This window comes from Salmo salar, chromosome 09 (assembly GCF_965601325.2).
Source record: "Salmo salar chromosome 09, fSalSal1, whole genome shotgun sequence".
NCBI lineage: Eukaryota > Metazoa > Chordata > Actinopteri > Salmoniformes > Salmonidae > Salmo > Salmo salar.
This window is the reverse complement of record NC_138299.1, coordinates 16,477,784-16,490,247: the sequence shown is the minus strand read 5'-3', so window position 1 is coordinate 16,490,247 and position 12,464 is coordinate 16,477,784.

Here is a 12,464-nt window from a genome sequence, read left to right as displayed (position 1 = left end):
TGTAGAGCAACAATTCTTTTTTTCAGATTTTCAGAGAGTTCTTTGCCATGAGGTGCCATGTTGAACTTCCAGTGACCAGTCAGTATGAGGGAGTGTGAGAGCGATGACACCAAACTTAACACACCTGGTCCCCATTCACACCTGAGGCCTTGTAACACTAACGAGTCACATGACACCGGGGAGGGAAAATGGCTAATTGGGCCCAATTTGGACAGTTTCACTTAGGGGTGTACTCACTTTTGTTGCCAGTGGTTTAGACATTAATGGCTGTGTGTTGAGTTATTTTGAGGGGACAGCAAATTTACACTGTTATACAAGCTGTACACTCACTACTTTACATTGTAGCAAAGTGTCATTTCTTCAGTGTTGTCACATGAAAAGATATACTCAAATATTTAAAAAAATGTGAGGGGTGTACTCACTTTTGTGAGATACTGTACATAGATAGATATGTACTAGTGGTTAAGAGCGTTGGGCCAGTAACCGAAAGATCGCTGGTTCGAATCCCCGAAATCCCAGAAAAGTTTGCAGTTCTACCCAGGGGCAAGGCAGTTAACGTCCTCTTAATCGAAGTGGACGTCGATTAAGGCATCCCCCTGCACCTCTCTGATTCAGAGGGGTTGGGTTAAATGTGGAAGACACATTTCAGTTTAATGAATTCAGTTGTGCCACTGACTAAGTATCCCCTTTCCCTTACATATAACTAGGAATAAAGTGACAGATAGTAAATAGTAGCAGCAGCATACGTGATGAGTAAAAAAGTTTGCACAAAAAGGGTCAATGCAAAGAGTATTTAGATAACTATTTAGCAGTTTTATGGATTGGAGGTTGAAGCTGTTCAGGGTCCTGTTGGTTCCAGACTTCCTGCATCGGTATCGCTTTCTGTGAGGTAGCAGAGAAAACAGTCTATGACTTGGGTGGCTGAAGTCTTTGACAATTTTTAGGGCCTTGCTCTGACACCACCTGGTATAGAGGACCTGGTTGGCAGGGAACTCGACCCCAATGATGTACTGGGCCCTACGCACTACCCTCTGTAGCGCCTTGCGGTCAGATGCCAAGCAGATGCCATACCAAGCGGTGACGCAGCCAGTCAAGATGCTTTCAATGTTGCAGCTGTATAACTTTTTGAGGATCTGAAGGCCCAAATCTTTTTAGCCTCCTGAGGTGGAAGAGGCGTAGTCGTGACTTCTTCATGACTGTGTTGGTGTTTTTGAACCATGATAGATCCTTAGTGATGTGGACACCGAGGAACTTGAAGCTCTCAACCCGCTCCACTACAGCCCCGTCGATGTTAATGAGGGTGTGCTCGGCTTTCCGTTTCCTGTAGTTCACAATCAGCTCCTTTGTCTTGCTGACGTTGAGGGAGCGGTTGTTGTCCTGGCACCACACTGCCAGGTCTTTGACCTCCTCCTTATAGGCTGTCTCATCGTCGTCTGTGATCAGGCCTACCACCGTTGTGTCGTCAGCAAACTTAATGATAGTGTTGGAGTTGTGCACGGCCATGCAGTGGTGAGTGAACAGGGAGTACAGGAGGGGACTAAGCACGTACCCCTGAGGGGCCCCCGTGTTGTGCCTTTTATCAATGCTGAATTGAATGTCATAGAGAAAACAAAAAGGTGCTACAATCTATTTCTTCACAAACATCCTTTCTGAATTTAAAATGAATCCAAGAAGTAATCACATTTTTCAAAAGTATCTGTAAATTGATTACAATATGTTTGCTGGTAACGTAATTGGTTACAGTTATTTTTTAAGCAGATTACATGTAACTTATTACATGTAATCAGTTACTCCCCAACCCTACAGGCACGCACACATACAGATTGAAAAGGTTGCTGTTGGCTCCAGGGGGAGATGGACACAAGCACATCTGACAGTAAAATGTAATTAGTTTAAGTGGGTGGCCCAGTGTTTTACTGGCTGTTTTAGAGGCAGTGAAATGAAAGGACTGCTATTGACCCTAGCCCTAGGAAAACTCACAACGCAGCACACAAAGGACTATTCACCACCACTGGACGACCAAAACTCTCAGAACCAAAAATGGGACTTGATGAGAGTGTATTGATAACTTTAATACGCTTTATGGAGTTACAAGGATCTACTGACTACAAGGATGTTACATGTCTTTATCACATAGAAAACATATTTATCAGTGTTCAATAACACCTGAAATATCGTATATTACTGAGAGAAAGAATTGTTTGTTAGCGCTTCTAGAGGTAGTGTATCAGATAGGTACTCAGACTAGGCAGTCAGCATCTGATTAGGGCCCTTTCAATAGAACCACACACACAGCCTGTAGGCCTCTAGGCTCCATCTCTAGTCACTCACTCAAGCCACATGATTCAACTAATCATTCAGCTGATTTAGTTTCCCTCCCCAGGACATGCAGTGGTAATAGGATGAGAGGAGAGCTGGGAAACCTGGCATCACTCTGTCTCCTGGAGGACCGGACTGGATCTGACAAAAGTCTGCTTTGGTGCCAGGAGGTTTTCCTGACAGGTTTTTCATTTGTGTTTGATCTATGTTCTTCATGGAGTAAAACAGTATAAGACAGGTCAGTTGAGTCAGACTTCTGTCCTTTCCCACAAGAGACCATCAAAATGAACACAGACGGCTAGCTGCAATGTTCCTATCACATAGGCAGAGGTGAAAGCAACAAATGTTTCATCCCGAGAATAAGCCATTTTTCTCCCAGGTAACCCGGTATTTCCCGACAAAACTGGAAGTGTCATTCTAAAGCATATAAAGTACATGTCTGGATTAGAGCTTTGATTGGCAAGAAAATTCAATCCTTATGCAACCTGATCCTGATGAGACATACGTTAAAGATATTTTATGGTCACAAGCCCAAAAAAGCCCAAATGATTTTACCATTATCCATTACATAGCCTATGATATATATAAGTTACCGCACATTACGCCTGACAGAAAAACATAAAAACCCATAGATGTAGCTATGCTCTCTTGGGTAAATAAATTAAACTAGCTCCAGTAGGCTAATCTTTTTGAGTGTGGACTGTATTACTGTACTGTATTGTATTCTGCTGTATTATATGGACTGGAATTACGGACCTCGTTCAAAACCATGAAGCTGGGGGAGAGAACATGTAATCCTGGTGCAGGACATGCAGCCTACAATTATAGTGTATTTGATTTTAATTTGATTTCTATTTAGCATTTTATAATTAGTAGGATGATGCATATATCGGCTACCTTTTGAAATATTTCCCCTAATGTTGTACGACGTGCATCTTAGCACACCATATTAGCCTCTTTCTGTTGGCGCTGTCACGCCTTGATCTGTTTCACCTGTTCCTGTGATTGTCTCCACCCCCTCCAGGTGTCGCTTATTTTCCCCGGTGTATTTATCCCTGTGTTTCCTGTCTCTCTGTGCCAGTTTGTCTTGTATGTTAGTCAAGTCAACCAGCGTGTTTTTCCCGTACTCCTTTTCTATTCTCTTTTGCTAGTCTTCCCTGCCTGACTCTGGACTACTTTCCCGCCTGCCTGATCATCCTGCCTGACCTGACCTTGATTCTGCCTGCCCTTTGGTACCTTTTGGACGCTGAACTGGTTTTGACCCTTTTTGCCTGTCCACGACCATTCTCTTGCCTTACCCTATTGGATTAATAAATATTGTAAGACACCAACCATCTGCCTCCTGTGTCTGCACCTGGGTCTCGCCTTGTGTTATGATAGTTGCTTTATTCCTTCCCTCGCTTTCAACAGTTAAATGAAGTTCCCTTGTCCTCATTTTCATAATTGTAATGACATGCTTGAATAATATAGGACTAGATGAGATGCAGATGGCTATCACTTCACAGTGACTGAATAATGAACTGCTATAGCCAACCGCCATCATGCATTCTCTCTTCTTTCAATCTCCCTGGGAGTTATATTGGCTGCTGTGTTTAACATTCAGCAAACAAGAGCTTGCATTCCTCTTTGAATAGTCTATTAGTAAAAGAAATGCTAATAAATCAAAAAATGTCCAGCAAGCTATTCCAGTCTAGCTTTTCCTGGGACAGCAACAGCTATGAAGCATTTTTTTTAAAGGAGAGAGGCCAGTGGAGCGCAGGTGCATATTGCGCAAGAGAGAGGCTATAACTTAGATCCTTATGCATAACCCATCATTCATTAGCTAAATATAAGGCTAATACCGCATTGCATTTATTACCTGAAAGAGGTAGGGTAGGACATCTAGACTGAATGAATGTTCCATATGCACATGAAGCTTTTCTCACACCTTTTGTGCACATTTGTTTTCTTTGCCAAGATAATCCACCCACCTGACAAGTGTGGCATATCAACAAGCTGATTAAACAGCATGGTCATTCCACAGGTGCACCTTGTGCTGGGGACACTAAAATGGCGAGCGGTTTGCTGGTGTCAACGTCGTGCACAGAGTGCCACATGGTGGCGGTGGGGTTACGGTATGGGGTAGGCATAAGCTACAGACAATGAACACAATTGCATTTTATCGATGGCAATTTGAATGCACAGAGATACCGCAACGACATCCAGAGGCCCATTGTTGTGTTTTTCATCCGCCGCCATCACCTCATGGTTCACCATGATAATGCACGGCCCCATGTCACAAGGATCTGTACACAATTGGTGGAAGCTGAAAATGTCCCTGTTCCATGGCCTGCATACTCAGACATGTGCACCAGACATGTCACCCATTGAGCATGTTTGGGATGCTATGGATCGACGTGTACGACAGCGTGTTCCAGTTCTCGCCAATATCCAGAAACTTAACACAAGAGTGGGACAACATTCCACAAGCCACAATCAACAGCCTGATCAACTCTATGCGAAGGAGATGTGTTTGCGCTCCATGAGGCAAATGGTGGTCACACCAGATACTGATTGCTTTTCTGATCCACGGCCCTACTTTTTTAAGGTATCTTTGACGGGGCGGCAGGTAGCCTAGCGGTTTGAGCGTTGGGCCAGTAACCGAAAGGTTTCTGGATCGAATCCCCAAGGTAAAAATCTGTCGTTCTGCCCCTGAACAAGGCAGTTAACCCACTGTTCCCAGGTAGGCCGTCATTGTAAATAAGCATTTGTTCTTAACTGACTTGCCTAGTTACATTTTTAAAAATTGACCAACAGATGCATATCTGTATTCCCAGTCATGTGAAATCCATAGATTAGGGCCTAATGGATTTATTTCAATGAACTGATTTTCTTATATGAACTCTAACTCAGTAAAATCGTTTAAATTGTTGCATGTTGCGTTTATATTTTTGTTCAGTGTATATATACACTGAGTATACAAAAATATTAAGGACACCTTTCCATGACATAGACTGGCCAGGTGAATCCAGGTGGAAGCTATGAACCATTATTGATGTCAATTGTTAAACCCACTTCAAGCAGTCTAGATGAAAGGGAGGAGACCGGTTAAAGAAGGATTTTTAAGCCTTGAGACAATTGAGACATGGATATTGGATATTCAGGGGGTGAATGGGCAAGACAAAAGATTGACGTGCCTTTGAACGGGGTGCACGTTCAGTTTATTTGCCCTAGCACTACACAGCTGATTCAAATAACCAACTCATCATCAATCTTTCATTATTTGAATCAGCTGTGTAATGCTAGCGCAAAAAAACGAAACGTGCACTGGGGGCAGGACCGACTTTGGGGAACCCTGTGGCATTAGGGTTTGTGTCAAGAACTGCAATGCTGCTGGGTTCTTCCATGCTCAACAGTTTCCTGTGTGTATCAAGAATGGTCCACCAACCAAAGGACATCCAGCCAACTTGACACAGCTGTGTGAAGCATTGGTTGTCAACATGGGCCAGCATCCCTGTGGAGCGCTTTCGACACCTTGTAGAGTCCATGCCCCGACGAATTGAGGCTGTTCTGAGGGCCCAAAAAATCTCAATGTTAAGGTGTTCCTAATGTTTGGTATACTCAGTGTATATCAATCTTGAACAGGATCTAGTTTGGATGCAATTTGAATGGAATTCACCAAGGGAAAGAAAAACAGTGAGAGAGTGCTCGCGTGCGCACTGATTTAAGCAACCATTTTCCAGTGCCGTTTTAAAATGTTGTAGATGCGATAATTAAAACAATTAATCTGTACAATAAAAAAAATATGGTGACCCCCGAAAGCCAGATGGAGATGTGTAAATTAGACGTGCATTCAGTCCTTACATTACTGCACCATAAGCTATGCTGCAGCAAATGTAGTCCTACCTTTCACAAGAAAAAAGTGACCGTGATGAGATGATACATGCGTTATGAACTGTGCTCCGTACTGAGATGCGCCCTGAGTATTGATGATTGATCATGCAGATAGCAGACTATGCTGTAGCCAGTAGAGAAGCCAGATTTAGACATTGCATAATAGTGTAACATTTCCATTTAACGTCATGCTGTTCATATAAATCATTTATTATCATTTACTGGTTTCTCACAGTTATTTATCCGGGGAAAAGGGAGTGGGTTTGGGCGGGAAATCTCGTTAAATCTCAGTAACCTGGTTCCCGCTATTCAACCCGAGTCTGGTGCTGCATTTCTACTCCTGTTATCAGCAACACTATGGGAAAAAAACTCTTCAGCCTTTATCATTTTTACTGTCCTTCCTCTCTCCCCAGATCTATCATTGATTTATCTTCTATCCGTATCCACTCCCCTCTACTCCCTCTCTCCGCAGGAAGCATTTTACAGGGGTAGTTTCAACAGGCTCAGCTTGAACCCTGGTGAGGCGAACACAAATACTACTCCATGTTAGACCACTTTGTGTGTGTATGTGTGTGAGAGGAAGGGGAGAAAGCGATTGACAGAGAGAGCGTAGGTGGGTGAGAGTGAGACTAATGAGAGAGGGATAGTGAACGAGAGAGAGAGACATGAGGAAAGCAATAAAGACAGTGTGAGCCCCTGCCACAACAGCTAACTACATCCACGACACTGTAACTGATCCCCTCAGAGAAAGTGATTGTGCTGCCATAACACCTAGTGGAGGAGCTGCCATCATCCAGCCGTCATCCGTCCCACCGAGGCCGCCCATCAGCCATGACTCACACACACTCTGTCATGTCACTCCTAACAGCCCTGAGTTAGCGGTTTCTTAGGAACATAAGGTTAAGCACAACATAGATCTCAGTGTTAGTCAGTGTCTGAGGCCACAGCGCAGGGAAATGTCACAATCCCAGTGTGGCCAGGTGAGGTGAGACATAAGGACTGAGTGTGTGGTCTCCCAATGACATTTGTCAATGTTGGTGTTGCCTTCACATCATGGCTCTGCAATGGAGTTGGTTACATAACAGCAGACCACTTTCTGGCTGGGGTTTTGAGTATTGTGTTTATTGCAAGCTTGCCATAATAATCTGAATGAACAAGCTATATCAACCGTAAGGCAGCAGACTGTATTTTGCAAAGATACCTGCCAACAACATTTTGCATCTCTCAGAGTATCATGATAATTTATTAGGACTGACTCAGCCTAACGATAAACTACTCATCTGCTTTAGGACTTTTGCAATGTTCTGAGAAAACCTTTCATCGTAAATTGGGCGTTGGGTATTAGACATTCTCGTATATTACGAGAGAAACAAACTGTCTAACAACCTCATGTCAACAAAGTCAAAGATTTACAACAACACTCAAGGACTCATACAAAAGCAGTGGCCCATTTTTAAATACACAGAGTCATCCTAATTTGGCGTCAAAGGATAGCATAGGATGATATTCAAAGTTAGCATCGTGTCATCTCTGTCGCCCAACGACACTTTGACGACGTCCCAGACATTACCACATAATGTGTCTGTCCAAGGACCACACAGTCACAGTGCCATGATCCGCCACTGTGGATAACACTGCCTCAGACTGACACGCTACTTGTCTGTACTGACAGTGACGGTGCACTATCATGCTTCTGTTGTCTATATGGGAGCAGCATCAGCGTTAGAGTTCATGGTTCTAATAGTGTGACATCTGCTGGTCTTCTATTGGAGTCAATTTAAGTCTTTGTGATACCACTGGCAGCCTAATTAGCATATCCAACAGTATAGGTCCCCAGGGTAGCAGCTGCCTCGTCACATCACACTGAATCACACAGCCTTGTTATTGCTTTCTAATGGGCGTCCTTCAGACGAAACCTTTGAAACGCCACTTTCATGTGTACACACTGCAAATAAATTAGGCTTCCAACTTTATTCCTTAATTCACCACATCCTCATTAAAAACACAACTGTTTATATAATGCAGAGTGGAGCTTATTCATGTATTCCCCATATTCCTTATGAAGATTACATAATACAAAAACACCAGAAAATATAGTATTCATAATTTGCAGGTGTGCATCTGTAAATCCCATAGAGAATTCAGAAAGTGCGTATCGAAAAAATCTCAATTTAAATCTGCATGAGTATGCAGAAAGTCGTTGTGAAGTGTATGTGTTGGTGTGTGCGTGTGTCCTGATTGAAAACCCACTGGTACACCATCGCATATCGTCATCATCATCATCTCAGAGGAGAGGTAGATGAATTAGCGCAGCAGAATTAGCTCAGGATGAGAAGCGAGGCGAGGCATGATTATGATGGATTAAATGTTATTTTGCTTGAATTAACAGGGAATATATGAAACACGCTGAGAATCTGTTTAACTCGCTGGTCAATTTAGTACGGTTGAATACCTAATTATGTTTCACTTGTCATAGTTTATGCTGCTTAGATTTTAACAATGTGAGGTGGGGATTTAATTGATTCTGGCCTCTTGCTTAGTGCTTAGAATGTTAATGCCTGTGTTTGATGTATTAGATAGCTGCTAGATAATAACTCATTAATGTTCCCCCCTTCCACCCACCAACAGTAGTATCACAGAATAACATCAGCAGCTTAACGGCAAACCACTCATCGATCACACATTGACTATGCCTCGATTACATTTACAGGTGTTGAACAGACCTGAGGATATGTGAGAATATAAAACACCCAAATTAAAGTATTTATTGCCTCTCAATGCCCTGATATTGATGACATGTTATCTGAAGTCACCTGACTAGTGGCCCTCGGGGCTAAGGTCAGTCCCAAAGGTCATAAAGGACTTGACCTCCTCTAGCACTTCACTCATTTATTCTCCTGACTCCCCAATTCACATAAGTTACATAACTGACCTAAACCTATCCCCATTCCACAGGGGGGCATTTACACACTGTACAGTGCATACACACTCTGTAGGAGCAGCAGCTCGAACCTTACCTCCCCAGTCCTCGGGAGAAATAGAGAGAACGCTCGAATCGATCGCAGCGCTGTGTCTGAGGGGAGGGGAGGAAAAGAGGGAGAGCGAAAGGGAGGGACAACTCCTACACCTCTATTGTCAGTCGATCTGAGCACTGCAACACTGATATGGGAAACATCCAGTCCCCCAGTGTTCCTCATAGAGTGCAGTGCAATATCAATATGGAGGTGGAATCCCTAGTGAATTCATACAAGGCATTGTTAAAACCAATGAAGAAACTGAATGATGAAAACGCAATCCCACAATATGAGACAGAAACATAGGGTGTAGGAGGTAAATTTTCCTTCCTTTATTAATTCCTGTGCTGCATTGAACAAAATACAAGCTAACTTTTCTAGCAGAGCAGCAGAGACGCAGTCTGAGCTGCCTTTTGATTCGCCCTCCCACTCCTTCCCACGGCTGCGCTCGCTGGGATAGACAGCGGCAGGAGTCTCAACGCAAACACACTGTCTGAGTAAGAGCAGGTTTGGTAGAAATATGTTCCGCCTTGCATTCACTGTTTAACTGCAGCCATTCATTGATCTGCGTTTCTATTTGGAAATGTGAAAGTACCTGTATGTAGTAAATTGACATACAGCCTTTGTCTTTTTTGGATAACTACAACCCTCTCTCGGAAACAGAAACACAAGTGCACCCACAGGCTCATTCATTAGCAAGTCTGCCTAGAGTTCAGTTCAGCAGAAAGGGTTTTGAAACCTGTCAAAACTAATGGCAGCTAAGTTTCAACCTGGGGTATTTGAGCAGTGCAGGTGGGCCAACTATCTTGGGGAATAGGTGGAATTACCTGTGTGAAAGTGCCACTTCAAAAGACAGTGATGGATTGTTTGTTTCTGTGAATCAACAGTAAATTGAGTGAGTGGGTGCTGTAGAGTAGAACTAAATGAGGTCGATCCTCAACATTTTATACATTCAATGAAACCAATTTAAGACTACCTCTCTTACGGAGAACCAGAGCAAGCCTACTGTTTGCATCTCCAGCACGACACGTGTTACTGTATTCTAACAATACTTCTAGATTATAAGTGGCATTGCATTACCCATAACAAAACACTACACTGAAATTATCCCTGTTGGAAAAACAAACCACTCGGTTTACCCACATGGAGCTGCTATACCCCAGGCTTTTGGTTTATTGTGACTGTACAGCCATAAATAAGATCTCTATTCACAGGTAATGTGCATATTACATTAGAACAGGCCAGGCAGGGGGATGGACCCATACATCCATCATACAGAGAGCCCTGGTGCCCTGGTCTACTGCCACACCACTGAACCCAGCGTGACCTCCACCGTCAGCAGACCTGGAATCAGCATTTCTGAAGCCCCAAGGAGGACTGTGGAGGAAGGTGGAGGAACCTGGGGGCCAGTGGGTGATGAGGCCCCTGTGGGGAGTGTGGCCCTCAGACCGGGGCCGAATGCATGCTATTAACCCCTCAGGTCTAGGATGGGATTACTATCATGTCTACACTGCTGGGAGCTTTGCTTATCCTGGTTATACCTGTCTGGTTACAATGTGATATCTAAAGGTCAATGCCAAAGGACTACCTGGTATGATGACTCCTTGCTGTCCCCAGTCCACCTGGCCGTGCTGCTGCTCCAGTTTCAACTGTTCTGCCTGCGGCTATGGAACCCTGACCTGTTCACCGGACGTGCTTGTTGCACCCTCGACAACTACTATGATTATTATTATTTGACCATGCTGGTCATTTATGAACATTTTAACATTTTAACATTTTGACCATGTTCTGTTATAATATCCACCCTGCACAGCCAGAAGAGGACTGGCCACCCCTCATAGCCTGGTTCCTCTCTAGGTTTCTTCCTAGGTTTTTGGCCTTTCTAGGGAGTTTTTCCTAGGGAGTTTTTCCTAGCCACCGTGCTTCTTTCACATGCTTTGCTTGCTGTTTGGGGTTTTAGGCTGGGTTTCTGTACAGCACTTTGAGAATATCAGCTGATGTACGAAGGGCTATATAAAAATAAATTTGATTTGATTTGATTTGATAAAGTAGTTTGTGGGCAAAAACAGACTTACAGAAAAAAATAAGTAGGCCTACACAGTCACACACTCTCTCTGTGCTGAGAAAATAACAATGTGTTTGGAGGGAGAAAGATGGTAATACAAACAGTAGGGAGAGGAAATCATTCTTTACATAACACGTAGAAAAGACCTAGAGTAGGAAAGTGCAATGTGTGGGAAGGTATACTTCTGCCATAGCTTGTGTGGGTGAGGAAATTAACACATTCTGTACTCATACAATTGGAAGCCACTTCACCCATGATTCAGGAGTGACTGGGTGACTCAAACAAGTAATTGTGCATATTCAGGATAACGGGGATACCCCGAAGGGCTTCCTGTGAGCAACCTCATCCCTTCCTTGTTAAATTTATGCATTTTACATCAGAAGCAAGCCAGTGTCTCCCTCCTGAAAATGTTGTATTGCTGTGTGTGAGTTGGATACTATTTTTAGCTATGAGAACGCTGTCTCCGGTTCTTTGGGCTTTACCTTAGAGGCATTCTCACTTCCCAGCCTGTCCTCATGAATAAGAATGAGTTGGAACATTAAAGGCTTTGGTTTGGAGTACAATGTGGAATTTATAACATCTAATATTTAACAATGGGAATGGAGAGTGAATTAACGGAGCATTGTTGTGTAGTAGCTAGCATAACATAGCACTGCATGGGTGGATACGTGGGAATAATTCATAGAATACCAGATTAAGTCATGTATGAAAAATATATTGTTATGTAAGGTCATTCGAGGTACTATGCAGCTGGTTTTAACTTGCCCAAAGCGATAGCGCAATGTTTTTCTTCTCAGTAGGCTATATTTTCCATTTAAATATTTGGTCTTTGTAATATATTACGTTTATGTCAACTCTTTTACGGACCAGAGGCAACGAATCAGAAGCCTATGGGAAATCTCTGTCTCACTCAACTAAATTTATATTAACCTGAGTTAGACCTGGGTTAATAGTCAGTGAAGCTGCAGGTATACGCACACACACACGTGCAAACTGACACAGTTCAGCATTAACCACGTGTGACATAGCCCATTGCCTAAAATGAAAACCAATATTTAAGTTTTAATGGGTTTTCAAATTAGCGGGGAGGACTGCTCACAGTTGGTAGGGGTGGCAGAAGAAAGGGAAAGAAAACAGATGAGAAAAATACCCTTCTTTTTTATGGACTCTGACATGTTTCCAGGAACTCTGCA